We start from the raw sequence: 6,541 nt of genomic DNA on the forward strand, positions 1-6,541 counted from the left end.
GATGTTCTTTCGATTGCAAACACCTGCTTCATTAAAAACTTATTTTTCATGTACCTAAGTCTTCTTTCTAAATTAGTTTTACATGATGTTAGTCCCTAACTACAGTATCGGTGCAAACAGACTTCTGTTTGAGCATGTTTTTTCAAACTTCCTCCAAAAGCATAACATGACAACAATGGAAACTATTCACACACTAGAGGAAGTTCCAAAGCATAAATCCCACTGAACAAAATGTCTTTTGACATTGGGCTTTGACTTGATCGATAATAAGTCTGGTGAGTTTCACTGACCTGTCCTTAGGAATGTATGCATGTTATAAAAACCGTCAACATTATTCATACAACTGTACCTTCAAGGCTGACACCTAAAAGCTCAAATATATAGCATTTTTTGCATTGGAAAAATGTATCAAGTAGCAGTAGTTGAAGTGATAGTAGTAGTAGAAATAATAATAATGGTTTCAGCGGAATTAGTTAACATAATTGTAATAGTAGTACAGTATTAATAATGTAAGTAGTAACAGTGTTGGTCTCACTAGCAGTAGTAGTATCAGCAGCCTGACTCAGTGGGTCATCTGATGGCAAAGGCTTCTTTCTTGTTCTTCCAGTTGTAAGGACAATAAAACTGCTTTGAAGTTTGTACAGTATTGTTTGAGCTTAGACTTGTCTCCATTTCATGAGCCAGGTTCAACACCTACCCTAAATTACCACCAGCTTCGAAATTGAGTGGTCATATGCTTCTTTACTGTAAGTCAGGACCGTTTTTAATCAATCATTTGGTCAGACCTTTTTTTGTAGCTGTTGACATGCGGGTTTTGAAACATTAGTACGTTAACAGGAGCAGATGGGTGATATTTGCAACATGAGATTAAGTTTGTCAAGTCACATTTGTGCTCTTTCAAGGGTGACACTCAGGATACATTTTATGTAACTGTGAAATACCACCGCTTCCGTAAAAATGTATAAGCCCATATGTAGATTGTTGATTTGTAGATTGTGATCTAAACCTTTCCATAGCATACACACGTTATTTTACAGTTGTTTTTCATGACACATATACAATAACTTAATACATGTACAAGGAAAGATATTCGCCCACAAGCTTGAAGAAAAAATTATATTTCCAGTCAGTTTTCCTCCTAGAACATTCTGTCTGATTCTTATTGTTACTGTGCGCAGGTTGACCTTAGCTTTGAATCAGAGGCGTTGTTAGACATAACACTACTGGGGCACAGGCCCCTAATTCATATCCTTTTTTTTCTTTCAAGCTTGCTGCGCACAATGCACTACTAGGCTATAGAAACTCCCCTTGCTTAACCCACTATACAACAGTTCAGGGACGCAAGTTTGATATCAGCTTTGGCAGGGACATCAATAGTTAACCGGAGTGCGCATTCGGTGCGCATTTTTTTCGCATTCATTTGAGCGCAAATACTGTTTTTTTGAGCATCATGTCATATTGGTTTTATGTTTTAGTCAAAATAACATGATCGGTAGGCCTATCATTTAGAAACTATCTTTAGTTTTGTCATGTTTCTTAGCTTACCTCAATTCTGACTTGTGTGCCGAGTCCGACACCTGGGGGGTATTCCAGAAAGCAGGTTATGTGACATACCCCTGTAAGTTAACTCCCCAGCTGACACCCAATTGTAGCAACATTGCCAGTAGGTTGCTGCAACATTGTGAATAAGCTGGTGTGAATCACTATTTGGCAAGCTCAGAAGAGCGCGCTGACATGGAATTCTGAATGCATATAGGTTTGGGTTTTCGGTAAAACACTTTTACAAGCGTTGATTGATACTCCATTAATTTTCCGGGATTATCAATCTAAATTAATGCACTGACTAATAAATTGTTAAAACTCAAACTTTAGATTTTACTGGGGCACAGCAGATTTATACTGGGGCACGTGCCCCAGTAAAAAGGGTCTAACGACGCCCCTGCTTTGAATAGAGCTGCTTAAAATCCTTTAGGAAACCTTTAGTTTGACTTGGTTACATCATTGTACTGGGTAACTCATGCTAATAAATACCTGCTTAACAAACTGTAGAACATAATTTGTCTGAGCCAAAAGGAAGTATACGTTGTATTCAACCATGGAGGCACAGAACATGCTGCTGATCAATCAGTTTTATGAGACAGGGGTAAAAAGCAAGGTGTCAGCACCACAGATCTATGACTCATCAGTGTGTAGTCAATGGGAGGCCATCACAGGTCAGTTTCTTTGTGGGATTGAGTTCAGTTTTAGCAAGCAGAACACTATCATACCTCCTCACCTACCCACCCTGCCCCCTCCCCTTCCCACCTCCCTGGGGTGACCGTGGGGCATTTTGTTTGAGATGGGGTGGAAGGGGTGGAGGTGGAGCAAAGGACATTGGCCGGATTTCCCATATTCGTTAAGAAGCTCTTAACGCTAAGAGCTTCTTAGGAGCGTTCTAAGAGCGTTCTTAGGAGCGTTCTTAGAGAAGCTCTAAGAAGCTCTTAGCGTTAAGAGCTTCTTAACGAATCTTGGAAACCCGGCCATTTTGGGTGAAAGCGGTCTAACATGCTCAGCATGATATCACACAGTGTTCTCGCTACCTCATCCTCCTCCACAGATGTTGATGTTCTCACAAATGTGCTACGGGTTGTTACATGAGTGCCACATCTGACACAGTGCAAATTTACAAGAAAAGACATGCACAGACATGTATTTCCATAGAGAACAGCCTGTCTAGAGAGAGGTAAATTGGTATAAATGTTAGTGACTTGTCTTTCAGGTATTGCTGAATTGCGGATGTATTTTGCACTAAAATATTTGCACTCAGACTTTTTGTATATTTATTATGCAGTGTCAGAGATTCCTAACAGTCCTGCCTTATTCTGTATTGGACCTTGCAGATCTGAAAATGTTCTGGAAGGAAAGATCCCGCATGTTCATTTTCATCCTTCATTCCACCCCTTTATCCTTCTAAAAACGTATCTTCTTTGGCTGTGCCTGAGAGGGTGATTTCATCTACATTCAGCAGTTGAGGCCCTATTATGGCCCTATAAGGCCTTCAGGGTTTCCAAGAACACATTGGCCAAGCAGACCAAGAAGTCTCGATTACATAGAGAGTGTGTGTGTATGAGAGTGTGTGTGTGTTTGTGTGGGTGTATTGAGGAGGGGCAGTGTTGGTATTAGAGGCTTGGCTGGCCTTGAGCCAAAGCCTCTAAAGAAGCGGGAAGTTTTAGGTCGTTGAAAGAAAGGCGTGGGAGGGGGAGGAGGGGAGGCATCTGTCAGGGCCTAGCTGCAGCTCATGTCTTTAACAAGAACTGGAATCTGAGCTGCCAGACCAGGGGTGGGCTTCCCTGTGTGGGATAAAGCCATAGTTATGCAATAGGCCTTGGTGCCTGCACAGCCTGACAGCTTTGGGGGGCTTGTTGTTTTTGTTTGATCGTCATGTAATAAGATTGGTAGCAAGTGGGAGGTGGGTGTGGACCTGAAGGGGGGAAGTTGGTGTATGCATATCTATGAGGAAGATACTGAAGGAGGGTGGGGTGTTGGGGGGCATGGGGCTTGGGGCTTGGGAGTGTGGGGGTTAGGGGCAGGCATGTTGCACTTTAACAAGCCTAAGTACGAGATAGTATGGGGTGGGAAAGGTGCAGCCTGTGCCAAAACACTCTGTGCTGCAGATGTTGTCTACTAAGTAACCTGTTGCTGTTGAGACGTGCAAGACAACTCTCCCTCTCTCCTACATTGGTTATCCTCTCCCTTGTAGGGTAATGGAAGAGTAACATGGGATACCCTCCCTCTAGCTTTGGAAACTAAGTCAAAACACTGAAAAAAGGTGGTGAGGGAGTGAGGTTATGGACTAAACAAACAAATCGACGAAAGCAATGGACCAAACATCCATCTTCTCAGGATTTATAACAACCTATAAATGGATATTGGTAATCGTGTTTCTAATTAAATCTTCGAATTAAATCATCCAATGCAATAGACTCTTTAATCAGACCTAACATGCATGTTGTTCCATTTAAATGTTGTGAACATGTTGAAACCAGCTTTGCTATGTAAAACTGGCAATGTTTCATGTCCTTGAGACATGAAACGGTTGTTCAGAACTGCAAACCAGGTAAAAATTCCCTTTACAGGAAAACAGTACGTGCAGAGCACGGACAGTTCCTCAACTTGTGACCCAACATGTACTGTCAGATTATTTGGAAGAAAGAAGAACTCTGTCAAGATTGACCAGAAGTCATGTTGAAACCTTTGAAATTCCACATCAGTTTGTGTAATGTCAAAATTCACAATTCCCCAATATCACAGATACACTGGTGGCCTCCCATTGACCCCCCACTGTTGAGTCATAATTCTCTGGATCTCTGGACACCTTTCTTTTTGCACATCCATTGTTTGACCAGATCTCACCAGTCAAAAGCATTATTGATTTTATTTCCATCCCATCTGATTTTTTTTTCAATCCCATCTGATTGCTTAATTTACTGTATGAACAACCATACCAACTCATCTCTCTGACCTACACTTTTTCCCCACACCCTTTGTTAAGGAACTACTTTTGATAAAAGTACATATTTGATTGCTACATTTTACACCGTTTTAAATAGCAAAGGATATTAATACTGTGGTGCAGCTCTTTGGGCTGACCCCTCAGATCTTCTAAGAATGATGGCTGATCCTGGTCACTGATCCATCTCAAGCTACTGTCACTGTTGCGTAACACCTTCTTAAACCCTTGCTTGAGGTAAAGGTTTCCTTTAGACACAGACCTGGGATCAGATTACCCAATGCTTAGTTGTTGCTTTCACTATCTGAAAGTTAAGTTACCTTCAGTAACATTTAATCCTGGATCAGAGGGTTAAGTTAAGGATATTCTGGTTTCTAATTGCTTTCGTTTGACACTCTGTGAAATGGCATATTGTATTGTAAATGGCACAGAGAGTAAGTTTGGATTTCTCCTTAGGTGTCCTCATAATCTATTATCTATTAGTATAGTGTGGAAGGTAGCCATAAGGATTCATGTAATTTATTGCTATAATTGGTTCATAGTATCATAACTTTCTCTACCAGGGATGTAGTACAGTATGAACTTCTGGGCATTCAGTCAGTTCACCAACCCTGATTGATTTATGATCTGTCTCCTCTTGAAGGCTTGAGCTTGGTTGCACCTTATTGTTCAGGTATCAATGTAGTGCTTAATGCATATAGCCTGCACAACAGTTCCTGTCTATAGTCCTTCAATGCTTTTCTTCATAGAAACTGTAGTCATGAATGTAGAAAACAAGTCAGCAAACCAATGCCATTCCCAAGAACACTGATAGTGTTGAAACAGGGATATTGATGTTTATTTAACAAGGGCAGACAATCTTTCAATCTTGAAGTAAGATTAAGTGTTCAAGACAAGTAAAGAGGTGTTGCTACCATGGAACGGCAAGGTTTTGTCTAAAACTGTAAATAAAAACACTTTGTTATTGACATTTCTTATCAGAACACTGGGGGTTTGGTTGCATTTGATTACAGACATACATTTAGTAAAATCTTTCATAAGAATTTCTTGGCTTTTTAAATTTTTATTCAGGTCACAAATACAGAAGCATAGTACAAATACAATTTACAAATACAATAATAAAAACATAGAATGCAAAAATAAAGTAATAACAATAAGATTTAAGTACAGTGGATCACAATCAAGACAGTCAAAAATAGAAAGAGATAGAGCAGAGACATATTTCAAAACAGTTCCTTATAATATTGAATAGTATATAAGGCTGTCTTATTTCGGAGAAGTTTAAGAGATTCTATAAAGAGATTAAAGTATATTAGAAATAGGCTACAAAGCACGGAATAGTTTGAAAATGTTGCTTTATGAACATGAAATTTACCTATCAACACCATAATGTTAACTATCCAGTTTAAGGATATTAGAGTACAGTCAAAATATGCAATAACATTTTTGTCTTTGATAGTAATAGAGTGACTAGTTTGATTTAGTATGAAACCTTCCATATCTTTCCAGAATCATGGCTCCTCTCCTCAATAGGTGCGTTCGCCTTCATGCAGCGCCGGCGTCGCCTGCAGCCCGGCTGACTTGAAGCAGCCAATGGCATTCTCAGCTTCAAGGCAGCCGTGCTGCCTGAAGTCGAACACACCTAATGTGATCTGCTCAGGATCTTTACGTCATAGCTGTTGACTGTTGGCAAGCCTAGCGCACTGAAAGGGACAATTTGTTACGGAAAGGTTACGTACATTCATATTGTTCGAGAACAATATGAATGTACTTTCTATGGCTCTGGTTTGAGGTAGTACCCCAGCCAATCGGATCGAGGCTAGTGTGGCCGTGTTGTCCTTCCCACATTAATCTTTGCACGTGCACAAAATACTGGAGCCACACACTCAAATTTCATTATTTCTTGATCTGTTGGTCATAAAAACACTTTCTTGTCCAAAAACAATTTTGATAACATTGTTCACTTCTCTGAATTTTCACCGTAGTTCTATTTTTTTTATTAAAAAAAATATTAAAGGAGACGCTTCGGTGAAACTGATTTAAATGGTTCAA

The sequence above is a fragment of the Osmerus mordax genome, chromosome 8, assembly GCF_038355195.1.
Source record: "Osmerus mordax isolate fOsmMor3 chromosome 8, fOsmMor3.pri, whole genome shotgun sequence".
NCBI classification, from domain to species: Eukaryota; Metazoa; Chordata; class Actinopteri; order Osmeriformes; family Osmeridae; genus Osmerus; species Osmerus mordax.